Raw genomic sequence first — 14113 nt, 5'->3', positions numbered from 1 at the left:
CGTGAGCAACCGCTGCGTCGTATAATGCAATCGAGAGGCTAAATCAATTATTCAATATTTTATTAGCAGCCATCCAGCGGAGCGAGCGTAGGTGAGTCGACCCGCCGACAGGCTTTTGGGCGCTTCCGGTCTGGCTGTAAGTGGGGGTGCTTAAAGTGTCGCGAATCGAGAGCCATCGTGAGGGATCATTTTCCCCGGTTAAGTGGGGGTTTTTTAGAGCTAGAGTCCCCAAGTCAGACACCCGAAACGTGTCAATGAGCTGAGTGGCGCGAAGACAATCATTAGCCCGGGCAAGTGGGGAACAGCGTGAGCGGGCGCTTCCCATTATTTCCACCGCCCGCGAACACCATTTTAACGAGCACCGGGAACACGTTACCAAGCGTCCTAGCAAGTAGTGTTTTAGTCCTTCACCACCCGGTGGCTTGTCGCCGTGGTTCGCGCGGCTCCGGCCACCGTGCGCACGGAAAACACAAACAGCAGCAGGACGTGCAGTTTATGGGCGCTAAGCTGCTTGTGATGCGACAAAGGCGACATGACAACACTTTCTGTGTGCAGCGGCGAAAACCACATGCCTTGGGCTTCCTTCTTCAGCATAATGTACGGTCCCGCCAGCTTTTTGTGTGCCGTTTTTTACCCTTCAATCAGCTTCCGCTCAATGCGCAAACCAACCTCGTTGATGCGGCACCAGCGCTCTCCGATGCTTCGATGTAATCCGCGGAGGATAGTGTAGCGCCCCCGTGGCCTGGGACTCTGGGGAATGGTGGGAAAGCAAGTGAACCGTGCGCTAGTTATGATGAAGTGGAAGTGCAAAAACATCGCAACCGCCAGTGAACAGGATGTAGTACAGGACTCCCGTCCCGTACGCCAGCGCCAAGGTTCGGGTCCTTATGGAAAACGGGAGCATAAGAATGACGGCAGCGCAACAAAAAAACTAACGAGAGTCTTACCGGGCCCGCTCGCACGGTTCACTGGTTAAAGTAATCACTTCTTGAAGCCCACGTCATCGCCGATCAGCCGTACCGTTCGACTTCAGCCCGAACACGAGCATCGGCGCGACTTACAAATTAAACAACACGTGCCTTTTTAATCAGACCAGCATACGACTTGTTGAAAAGATTTCCAATCGAATGCAGCGAATCTCTAAACTCTTGAAGCAACGAAAACAACGCGCTGAGTACGAAGGAAAATTTAAACAAAGCTGCACTGTTAAATATTACGCTCCAAAAAGCTCTTTCGAACCTGGCTAGATGGTGAACAACATACGCCTTCCATCTCGATAGGAATGAAATCTATAACTTCAAACGAATCTAGGAAAAAAATCAGGATATCAGGGGTATTCTTGTGATCGTTCGAAGGCATAAATCTACTCCGTTCGCGACGCGATGCAATCGCTAGTCGCTCCTCGCGTACGCCATTCGCAGGACACTCCCGGCACTGCGCTGTTAATCTCCAGAGAAATGCGAAAGGCCGTTTCGCTTCCGGTTCACGGTTTCGCGGCACTGTTGAGCTATCGTTACGACCCGCACAAGACGAGATCCAGCGATTCGGGGGGCTAACAATAAACCTCCCGTTACCATTGGCCCCGGGGCCTGGCTTACGTTACAATGTTTTGCCCATTAAATCGTCGTGGCCGCTGGTTGATAGCATTTTCCACCGTCGTTCCGTCGTCCAGTCGTCGTCAAGTAAAGTCACCGCGGCCGTCCACTTCGAGATGTACGAAGAAGGCCAACTATAGCGATCTACGGGCCACCAGGCTGCTCCATTTGCGCCGAAAAGCTTTCCCCGTCTTTCTCGCCCCGTACACCGGTCCGGGCACATAAAACAAACCCGCGAAATCCTTCTCATAAAACTCGATAAGATTTACTGGCGAAGTCCCTAGTTCGGGAGCCGGTGACGGTACGAACGTCAGGTGCACAACTTTATCTTTCGGTAGCTCGTTTTTCTTCACCGACACCGGTGTAATGTTGCGCTCGGCGACCCACTGACGGAGCATTAGCTCCCGGGGCGGGTCGAAGATAAATTCACCGACATCGACTCAAACCAGCGACCCGGAAGCCGCTCAATGAGATGTGGGGCTTGCTTCCGGGAGGCGGGAGGCCCAGTAAGCTGCCCCTTCTTTCGAGCCAAGTTTTGATGCACTTTTACCGCCACCGACAGCCAGGGCCACCGAAATGCGCAAATGCCGAGGCAACGTGAGATCCTTCCCGAAAAAGTTCCCCTGTTCCCCGTCACGACGAACGACGACGAAACAAAACTTTCTTCTTTCGGGGAGATACTTTGGGAAAACTTTCTGGCCTGCCAGTTGCGATTGTCACGGGTGGTAGTGATATGAGACGAAAATCTGAGAGGCCCGTAACAAATTGCTTCGACAACGCCGAGTAGCTTCCGTCAATCCTAAGGCCGCGTGGCACGTGTCGTTCTTGCTGTCGCCGTTGGAAACGCAAACACTTTGCGCCACGTTCACAGTGCCACTGTGGGTCAGTGTTTTGACGGTCGTTGTTCCGTGAGGGCAAACAAGAGTCACAAACCCGGGCGGAAGGACATCCTTCTGGGAAGTCCCAAGCCTTGGCCGCAGTCTCTTGAGCTCTATTTGTCGCGTCGCTAAATTAATGCAAACTTTTATATCGCCAATACGCCCGACAAAAGGGTTGACGGATCAAAACAAGGCTCAAATGGCGGGCTTCGTAAACAAGTGACACAGTGACGCTTCGGGGCAGATGGAAAGCGTGGCGCCACCGGGTTGCATCCTGCGGACGCGAAGGTCAAACGGTTAGGCGAGTCAAGTTTATTACACTCCACGCCAGGCCAAGGTTTACGACTTTTTACAAGCGTTCTCGGGCTGCCGGTCGGATAATGAACTCAGCGTCACCGAGTTCCAGTTGTCGAGTGGAACGCGAAACGGAGAAGGCTGAACGACATCATGACTCGCGGAGATTCTCCGCACCGTGCGGCTCTTGCCAATCTTGCCGCTTTTTCGTTTGTTTCACTTTTAACATTTTATCACCACTTAACGGTTCGGTGCGGAAAAGCCGTTCCACTGGCATGCGTCGTACGTAAATTTCGGATCAGCCGTCAGCGGGTTCGAACGCGACCGGCTTACAGCGCCGATAAGCCGCCCTGGGTGAGAGCCCGCATGAGGTGGCAAAAGGATAAACATGGCTGAGCTGAAACATTGGCGCCGTGCCGAAAGCACGAACACGATGTACAGGTGGATGGTTACATTTTTTTTCGGAAAAAGGCACACACCATTCACTGCGATGTAGAGTTTGAGTGCTGTAACGAAGCTTGCTATCGAACTGGGTCGGCGAAGACCAAACTAAAAATCTAATGACATGGAAATATCGTTCTACATAATTGACAATGCATGTTTCTGGGAATATGGATAACTGGTTCCAATAGCTGGAGTGTTGGGGCCAACGCTAAAGTATGGAAAGTCTCGAATATTTGCGCAACTTTCTACGTTACTAGCATTTTTAGACGTGAAACCATGAAACTGCTCAAAGTCTTCCAGTTCCAATCAGGTGCGTTGCGTCACGTGCCTACCGGCGAAATTCAATAATGCCCCATATTCCGTGCGGTTGCTCAATCTAATATCGATTGAATAATGGTTCCATAATTGAATTATGACATTTAAAATAATTGAAACCATCTTTCGCGCCCCCCAATGAAGCCAGCCCAATGTTGCAATCAACCGATCCCGCAGCGCCAAAACCGCCCCGAAATAGGCACGATCACCGGCACCCAGGCGCTCGTTAATTAATTAAACGGCCACGAAACGGGGCGCCGAAGGAAAACTTCAGCTTTAAAGTGGCCATCGTTAGCCCGTAGTCAGCCAAGCCGCCAAACGATGGGATTCGCTCTCAGCGACTCGAAACCGGGCGTCTTTAGTGGGCAATCTTTTCAGGCTGTCGATGGCTGGTCCGTGTCTTCGTTTCGGTGAGCACCAAAAAGCAACCCCGCCTCCAAAGCTTTGCTAATGATTAATTATGTTCCATTAAATTCCTTCCGTCGGGCCACTCGAGCCCGCGGATATCCTCCGCACCGTCGTGTTCCGCTTTCCGGGCTGGGTTATCCTTTTCTATCCTAGGCCTGGACCGCCCCGAGGGGGTTGTTTTTTCCCCCGAATTTCGACAGATTCGGTCGCGGTGGGTAAAAGTTAAACAAAAGTGGACGCTTCCGCAGCGCAAACGAATTTATTGGCCACGGTTGACATCCGGATCCGGTGAAGTGGGAAAACTTTGTGGCGCTCACCACCGCACCCTCGCCTGTAGGGTCGGTCGACAGAACTTGAAGTAATTTGTGGCACTTCGCTGTCCGGTCGGATTTGTCGTGGCTGGCAGGGCTTTTCGCTTTCGTTTTACGCCGTTGATGACAGCCCGACGGGTGGTGCCTTTTATTTCTAAGCACCGAGGCCGGCTTTTGCGATTTGGTGGTTCCGATTCGAGGTTCATTAAATCATAAATTCTATTTCATGCAAATGCCAAAGAGATTTGCGTCCATTTGCAAATAGCGTGGCGCTTACGAAGGAATCGCCACCAAGCTTCAGTCAGTGTGCCCAATTAGACCACAAAGACCGCGGGTCTGGTAGGGAACCGTTAGCAGGATTCCGCGAGATAAGTCTTTCGTCCAGTGACGAATGGTAACAGGTTTTAAGAGACCGCTTTGATGCTGGGACGCTAACAAAAACTATTGAGCAGTTCTTGCAGCAAGTTCTTTGAGCCTCCGGACGGATTTCCTCCGCAGCGAAGTAATGTCAAAGTTTCGGTAAGCTTTCGAAGCTTTCTCCGTTAATTAAAAGGACTAAAGAAAGATTTCCTTATTCTCCGAATTTAAAATAATTATCCTTAGCAAAAAGATATACTTAGAACCAAACTCTGAGGGTTGGACATTTGGTAGCAATCAGTTTAATTTTTCTTTCCAGTAGAAGATTTCGTTTGACCAACATTACCCAATGTAAAACGGTCAATCCACCCTCTGCTTTTCCTCCTCCAATCGCGCTTTTTAGTGACCTCTCCGAAAGGGTCACCAGCGCAGTGGAGGCGAAGTAAAAAATGATACTCCTTCGAACCGGCTCATGACTATTTGATAATCTATTGGGCCGAGAATTAAAATCCCATTACGCGCGATAGATACACGGAAACCGGAAGTGTCGGCTTCCGGTCGAAGGCACCCTTTCGCGAAGGGCCGCGAAATCTTTGGCGCAACTCCGACCCGTACACGGGCCAAGGGTTCCAAGGCGGCCGGATACTCCATACTCCATTAGAAAAAAAGAGCAAAAAAAGCCAGAAAGTCGACTTACCAGAATCGATGCCGGGACGAATCTGCCCGTGGACCCGTGAGCAGTAATGAAGTCCTTCCGGTTGGCAATTAAGGGCAAACTCGACAGACGTCAGTGGCCGCCGGAAGTCTACCGGTCGCCGGGAGTCGGAACGACGAAAGGAACGATTCTGGCAAACACTGCCAATGTCCTTTCTGCTCAACGCTAGAGGAGACCGGACGATACGCAATACGCTCCGTTCGTTCTTTAGTTCTCGCCTAGCACGACTCGGTTCGAGTTTTCCTTTTGGGACTCACGGCGCTTCCTGTTTTCCGGCTTTCTTCTGCACTCTTCTACCGTTATCAAATCACTTTCCACTCGATTTAATCACATAACATCTTTTTTCGCGCCCCATAACCCCCGGACTGGCCTCCCGGTAGTGGACCCTTTTTCTCGCCCGACATCTGTCGAATAACGGGTTTGGCCGACAATCATGGCTTTCTTTTACACGCCACCGAACTGAACATATGACTGCTGGCCGCCACTACACTAACCCGGAGACGTTGTAACCGATTTATGGACGAAATGATTCAAAATTTATGGTCGAAGCTATCGACATCACTTTTCACAAAAACAGTGGCACAGAAGCTATGAGCGGCAGAGCCAACTACGAGTCGACACCACAGCGTTCGACGGATTATCTGCTAACTGTGTTTTTGTAACCCTAATTGGACTGCGTAGGCTGCGTGTTGAGAGCCTGTTTCGCGAAAACTCCAATCAATCGCTCGGTGACTTTATATTGCGCCATGGTTTCGCAGAATGCATTATTCCCGTTACTAGGCTTGTGTTTGTCACGAAGTAGGCTTAGGACCGAACTTGGCGGAACGGATTGTCGGGGTACCGTGTCTTCTCGTTAAAATTCGCCAATTTGGTGACTTATAGCATGGAATTGATTTTTCTCCGTAACCCCGAGGGACAAGATCCGAAACCCCAGGAGGATTGGGTGCGAAGTTATTTTTACGCCTCACTGTATACGCGCCCGCGTCACCAAGTTATTCGCACTGAAAGGAAAACCTTAACCAGCTACTGCCATGGTTGAATAATTCAAACGTTCGTAACGTCCGGCATTTTTCGTCACAAAGCTGGGGCGGAAACTCTGGACTTTCTGGAGCTGGAGTTTCCACCTAGAAGGGACGAAACATTGCGAAATGGTCCTGTTGATGCCCTCGGGGTGCTAGCCGCAGAGTTACCCAACGTGAGCAGTGATATGGGGCCACGTTGCTAAATTATGAAATCTTAAAACCGAAGCCACTCCGGAAATGAGTCCTCAGCTCGGGGCTAGTAGACGGGTGACCAATCGGCCTCGGTTGCGTCAGCCGGCCGTATGCATTCACAATGTTGTTTTACTTTCCGAACACATTTTCCAACACTTCAACCACGGTGCGTTTTGTTTGCTGACTCCTGGAACCCAGAGCACACTGGCCTCATTAAAGCCATTCAGCATAACTTTTCTGTGTGGGGAAAAATTCATATGCGCCACATTCGCTTTTCGGTCGCTTTGCACCTCTGGGCAATGTGTTACATAATTATTTGAAACTTTACGACAACCTCAACGGTACCATAACACGTTCCGTTAAAACATATTCATATCCGGCCACTCCACGGAAAACTATTCTCGCGCACGGCATTGTTCCGCAAAACTTTTCCCCACTGACCGTTCAGCACGCCGACGGCCCAATTACGTCGATGTTTATTTCAGCACCGGAAACGGGTCGGGTTCGCCTGCCGAAGGGCAACTTTTGGTAGCCAACTAGTCCCAAAAATGCGTCGCTCTTTCCTTTTTTATCAGAAAGGATGACACGGATCCCGCGAGACGCGGATTCGCGAAGGATACGAAACCGAGAAGGGCTCGAACGGCCCGAGTAAGGACAACGCGTCCTTTGCGACCGAACCGACGGAAAACACTGACCACGGATCACGTCGGCCTCGGGCTGGATGCTGCACGAAGCACCTGCCGAGACCGGCGGCAGTCCTTCCGGTTCCAAGTTTAGATGGAAAACTCAGGATACCACCCGAAATAAGGCTGACTAGCGTGGTCGGGTGAACTCTCGGAATTCGGCCCCATCTAAAGATGGGGGGATGGTTCAGAAAAAGGGGGTTAGGTCAGTGTTCATGGGAAATGAACTCGGGGCGCGCATGCGGCCCTTTCACGCGGCGCGAACGAAGGAATCAAAACAAAACGGACGTAAAAGGCCGGCAACGGCCAAATCGGGATGAAGGTCGCCGCGATTGAACAGAGAGAAGCTGAGAGAGAGGCCAGAGAGCTGATCATGAACTTGTGGGCGGCGTTGTATCGATTACTTCATTCGCTTATGATTTGTACGATGTTGAGCATAAAACTTTATCTTTATTGATACGAATTTTCTTTTTTGTTCTTAGTAAATTATTTGATAACATTTTTTTACATCATGTTTCATGCTGTTATTCATTCAAGGCATATTCAAATCACCGCGTTCTATTTGTTGGTATTGTATGAAATTGATACCAATACGAAGCACCTTTCGATTTATTCGTAGAAGATTAACAAACTCTTCGTGCGAATTTTATATATGGATGCGAAATAAACGATACAATGCTCGATGTCTCAGCGCCAGCTTCGAATTAAAATTCATCACAACCGATCGCATTCGACTTATGCTCGTGGCGTGATTTTATGTTATCTCATTCTTTTGTTTAACACCTCCGGACAAGCATTGTTTACAAGCTAATAGTGCTCATTATGCAAAAGACGGTCTCTGCACTGCACGATCGCCTTATCAAACGGCGGTCAATCTTTGGCACACACTTTTAATCTTCGCACGGTCCGGCGCCGCAACGACATTGTTGGGACGATATTCGAGAGCGTGGCAGGAATATGGAAATGATCATAAATTTGGTCAATCATACTAAAAGACCATTATGCAAAATGGGCTCGCCAAACGCTTACCTCCATCAACAGCGCGTCGATTTGGTCAACCAAGGATCAACAGTTTGCGGTGGGTTAGCGACATCCACCCGGCGAAGATCCTCCCTAACGTCGTGGCCGGTAGAAGTGCTGTTTGCATTCCAACTTCCCAACATTATAATGAACTGACCGCCGGAACCGCAACCTATACCTCGGCTCGACGGTGTAGCTTTGTACGAAACTTTGCAGGACTCACGTGAGTTTTTGCGGAGCCCTCCTAACACCGGCATTCCGGGCAACGGGGAAATTTATTCACACCTTCGCAAACCACCAAACCCCTGGGCCACCCCTCGATGCGATGTAACGGTGGCTGTCTGCCAACACTCGGTGGCTTGGGGGATAGTTTCTGAGGCAAACCTCAACGCAAACACACTGGCCGAGTGAGAGACTATACGGCTACGGTTCGATGAGCATTGCATCAAATCACCCCGAAAATCGGGCGAGAAGAGAAGTACAAAAGAGTCTGGTCTGCTGGAGCCGTTTGGCATCAAAGCCCATAAAACTTTAGTCCCGCAAAAGTCCCGAAAAAGTTGGGCCAACCGACCTCGAACGAGGCTGGGTATGTGAAGCACAATCCAGTTTCACCTGGCACTATTTCGAGGTTTCTCACCCGGAACGGGATTCGGGCCACAAAACATCGCCCATTTACGAAGGTCCACCGGAAAACCCCACCAAGCACAGCGGATTTCTTTGATGGTTCAGCCCGGTTAGAGGGGGGAGGGAGGATGCGGCCATGTTTAAGCATTACGGAACGCAGGTTTGCGCATTCGAGTGTGATCACATCAGAAGTTGGGGTTCAAGTTCAAGAGTAAAGTGGCGCCGATTTCGCAACTCTGCCTTCATGGACTATTCTAGACGCTGAGGCAGGTATTGTTTACGACCGCAGGTTCTGGTGGTCAGATTCGTGGAATTCCACTACAAAAGATGCGAAACCAAAAGAGCACACAACCCGGGGGCCAGCAATGGAGTGGCAGGAATGAAAAAGTTAACCAATTTTTACCCTTAACCGACTACACCGTGGCCAGATTAGGTTGCTCGTGTGTCCCAATTGTCACTACCCGGGGCGTTAGTTGGTTAATAAATTATTAACATTAATTATCTAACTTTGGATTTTTCCGGCGATCCGGGGGTGTGTTCCATCCGCGGCCAGCCGGACACTGGACCGTAACTGGCGTGGATGAATGATTAATCGGGAGACATTCGGCCGAGGTACGAGGTGTTCCATTGTTTGCACGACAGACCCCCTTGGAGGGTTGATCCCCACCAACTGGGGCCATTTGTTAACATTGATGTGGAATGAAATTCTCGTTTAGTGGTGAATGCATTGCAACACAACTAATAGAAACAATATTTCATAGCAACCCGCAATATAGCCATTGCAAAGTAAGAGCATAACACTTTGTAGCGCATTAATAACGTGTCAGGGCTCCTTACTCAACATCGGTGCGCCGTCTGGCTATCGTCGAGTCGTAACATTTGTGGGAAGCTCAAATTGAACGATCACCCGGGGACCCGGTTCTAATCGGAAAAATAATTTATTGCAATCTGTTTAAGTGACACCAGGAGTTAGGATTACACAAACCATTACACCACCGCGCGGAAACAGACACTCTGCCGAACTCCGCAGAGTAAAATTGATGCCACGCTGTTAATTGTTGAGATGTGCACCCGTCGGTTGGTGCGACTGGAAACAGTAAACCAACATCGAGGGTGTGCTGTGAACGACTTCCCGTCATCCGTGGCCAGGACCCGCCTGCACTGGCGCAATGTGCGGTAGGTCCGCGCTCTGGAACGGCGGGTATCGCGCGGCTCTGCCTCTATGCTAATGGTTTATTGGTGCTTTTAATGGCTGCTTTCGGATTTTTAATGGCACTCGTCGCTGGGTCGCACGCTCTGTTTGTCTTGGACCGCAACTCGCTGGTCGCGGCACATAAGTGCGAATGTCGGTCATAAAACTGCACGCAAATGCTAATCGCGAAAGGGGTTCTGCTCCTGGCAGGTGTAATGTGTTTCGATGCGCTCGAATCATTGGACTCGCACGGAGCGCAGTATCCACAATCTGTCCGCTCTTCTCGGAAGTGCCTCGGAGCTGCACGATAATTAATGTTGCACTTTAATGGAAAGCATGGCTTATCGAGGACGGTGCTTCCGAGGATTTTGCACTCTGTCTGCCAACGCGAATCGCGACGGGTGCCTTATGTTGGCGACTAATTGCATGGTTCCATCTAGTTTTGTCCGATAGTTTTTTAATTGATTTTTCGTGGCCCCCGTGGTTGATACACTTCCTTGCCCGGGATTAATTTCCAGTCGACGAACGCGACAAGCACCCCATAATGACCAATCATTAGGCGCAGTGTTACACTAGTGGCGCCTTATGCTGTTCACTTTCGGCTTTCGATTCGTACTTTCCGTGGCCGCAGTTACACTAAGTAGCAATGCGAAACAACTTTCAACGGAACTGTCGTGTCGGCCCCGTTCCCCCGGGACCGCCAGGATACGATTAATTTTATTTTATCCACCGCTTCGCAAAGTTTCATAAGTTTGTTTAATTATTTCTCCCGGCGCCCCGAGGGCAGCGCAGTGTCGCACTTCGTTAGGCTGCTTTGTGTTAAAATGAAGCAAAGTGAGTAAAAAAAGGCACACCTGGCAAACTTTTGCACCTTTTCATGTTGGCTCCACATCCTTGCGGACTGCGGAAGGTTTGTAAGGGGGCTTGCGGGCGCGAACATGGGCCGCACTGAGCGGAGGTGATGAAATAAAATGTACACGAGAAAAAAGCTTAATTATAAATTGTTCACCGAATGACTGATGGTCGTTCCTTTGCGTGGCATAAAATATTAATCGCCCCAAATTATGAGCTCCTCGTGGTGAGATATGGTTCTGGGGCCTTGTTTTTCTTGCTCTTTTTTTAATTTTAAATGCTCCGTTTTATCCTTTCGCGTCGAGCATGCTGAAGGGGCTTTAATCATTCCCGCGGGACAACGATTGGCCCACGGACAGTCGGCCAGTGACAATGGCTACTTATTGGAATTAAAAATATCCCGCAGATGCTACCCGCACGGTGGAATATAAATCAAACCGAGTCGGCACGAACAGAAGGACCAAATTGCTTCGAAGCTCGATTTTGAGGTACATTTTATCACAAAACTTTGATGTTCACCGCTATTATTGCTATTGAAGAACTTTAAATTAAACCGGTGGAAAAATCGAATATTTGATTTGATGATTACACGTACGAAGGGACAGGTCCTAGCGGCCTGACAGGCCCAATGGACATCATCCACACTGCAGTGGCTTCGACAACGTTTCGTTAATCCTCTGACCGGTTGGGTCCCATCGGTCAGCGAAATCCATTTAAATTGTTAAACACCGGGTGCAATAAGCCCCCTTAATGCCATCCAATCAACCGGCGGATGATTGGGAATGCTGTAAAATGTTGTGCAAAACCTTCCCGCTGGCCGCTGGACATTGGAAGGCAGCATTAATTTGCCGCGAAGCCCAGTCCGGCCGGGAAACGTGTTTGCGCGGGGCAGAAATAACCAATAACCAGTATTTGCCACTTTTTTAATGCTGGCCCCACATGTGCACAAATGGTAAGAAGTTAATCGGTAAAAATATGTTTCGCGCTGGGCGCAATCTTTGTTAAAACAGCCATACGGAAATCCTGTTTTCCGGTAAACACTTTCGGCCGTCGCAAGATCCGGACATCCGGAGCCGAACCGTGCCGTCATCGCATCGCAGTTAATTAACATTTTTCAACATAATATGCTGCCTATCGATGGGTGCATGCAAATTATTTGAATAAACGGCAGATACCGGGCACGGCGGCAGCATAAGTGCCGGATGGCGCTTAATTATTGTGCGATTCACAAATTCGTGAACACGGGAGTTCTGCCGGCCAAACACCACAAGTTCGGTGCAGTATTAATCCAGCCGCGCACGAAACAGAACATAAATGCGTGGATTGCGACCGGAGCACGTGTCCGTCGAACTGTGACGGATCGCGACCGGACCGGAAGTCGGTGCGTAGACCACGGTGTCTAGCCCGGTGCATCGTGCCCGTGGGTGAGGAGAGAATTATTAATGAATTATGAATAGCCGCCTGCCCAGCTAGTGGGCACGATGTGCGATGCCGTACCGGAACTGGAAACCCGGGGTTCCCGGCACCGGTGCGGGCTGTGACGGTGTTAAATGAACATTGGTAACATTGTTGTTTCTCGGGCAGCCAACAAAACCCCCGGCTAATGGTTAGAATATTTCACGTTCGGCTCACCCGTGCGACTGGCCGTTAAGGCAGACTTTGAATCGATGATGGGAATCGAATGATGACATAACGGAGTGTGGAATACGGGTCAATGCAACGGTCGCATGATGCACCGGCTGGCGCCGTGAGTTCGATTGCCGGAAGCCGGGCGGTGCCCGAACGGGCGGTGCCCGAACGGGCGGTGCCCGAACGGGCGGCACAGGGCAAATAGATTAAAAAATTTAGTGCACTTGATGGCCACGGTGTGGGTAAAATGTAGCACGCACAGTTGGCTCTTTTTTGTTGTTGCAAATCGGCCAATTCCGTTATAGCCGCGGTCGAGTGCGTTTGCCAAATTGGAATGCATTCGCGCTTATACCTGGAGTCGCTGAAGCTCCATCCGATGGCCAGTGGCTTGGGATGGAGAGTCAAAGTCGTGTTGATGGTCAAAAATGGGTAGAAAAGTTGTACAAAAACCGAACCAAAGCTTGACACACTTACGGACGGGGGGGTGTCGTTTGCACAGGAATATGAGCGACAGGAAGCGTCCCGCTGCTCAAGCCACGAACGACGAGGCAATCATACCCTGGGATTAGTTGCAAATGGAATCAGACGGCGGGGGGACCCTGCATAAATCCTTTGCCCTGCTCGATGTCGTTGCATCGGCCAATGCGGGCCAAATTAAACGGCAGTCCGAATGAAACACCCGCAACAGTGTCGAAGGGTTTCCCTGTGTGTGTCACGGCGAGGTGTAGTTTGCGGAAAGTTTACTGACCAAAATTGGAGCATTGATTGAGCAGCTGAGCATTTGTTTGCGCACATAATACGGCATTGGAGAGGTTCCATGATTAAAAGTGGGGTGCTGTAGCTGTCGGCTTCGGGGTGGCATCTAAAAGTTGTGCTCCGTCTTAATAGAGAAATGGCATCGCACGAGAGTGGGTTAAGGTTTCATCGTTTGTTTGCGTTTAGAAACGTAATGGGTCGTAATGGGTGCGTTAAACATTAAACTATTTATAAATTCGCTCCCAGATGAAGAGCGGAAAATTTCAAATCTTTCGATACACAGTTTTGCAAACCGACGGACAGAGGGCGCTCGTGCCCGTGAGCTCACTTCACGCGAAACTTTGACAACTGTTCAACTCAGTTCGAAAAATTTACGAAAAATTCGAAAGCGTAAAATTAACGGATTAAAATTAATTTATCGCAAAAATACTAACCAGTTTTTGATTTTGGTGCTTTATTTTCTTTCTTGCTATCCATTTTCTCACTGAAATTGAGATAAACTTTTAGTTAAAATTCCAAAAAATCACAAACAAATCACATGCTATATTTGTAAACTCTGTTTAAAATAACACTTTGACACTTTAGCTCGGCGTTTACGCCTCGTGCGCCCTTAACATTTTGACAGCGGCGCAGCAGTTTGGCATTAATCGTTAATGTCAAAATCATCATCAGTCCGTTTTTGTGTGCTCGGGAAAAGTGTTCTCGCGTTTCTGATCATCTTTTCCCGTCGATGGTGCGCGTTTTCTCGGCGATGGTTCGATGGTGAAACCGAAAAGTGGCCACAATTTTCGGAAGCGCTGCGACGAATAAAGAACGTGAGCGAGAG

Source organism: Anopheles bellator, chromosome 2 (genome assembly GCF_943735745.2).
Source record: "Anopheles bellator chromosome 2, idAnoBellAS_SP24_06.2, whole genome shotgun sequence".
NCBI lineage: Eukaryota > Metazoa > Arthropoda > Insecta > Diptera > Culicidae > Anopheles > Anopheles bellator.
This window is presented reverse-complemented; position numbering follows the sequence as displayed.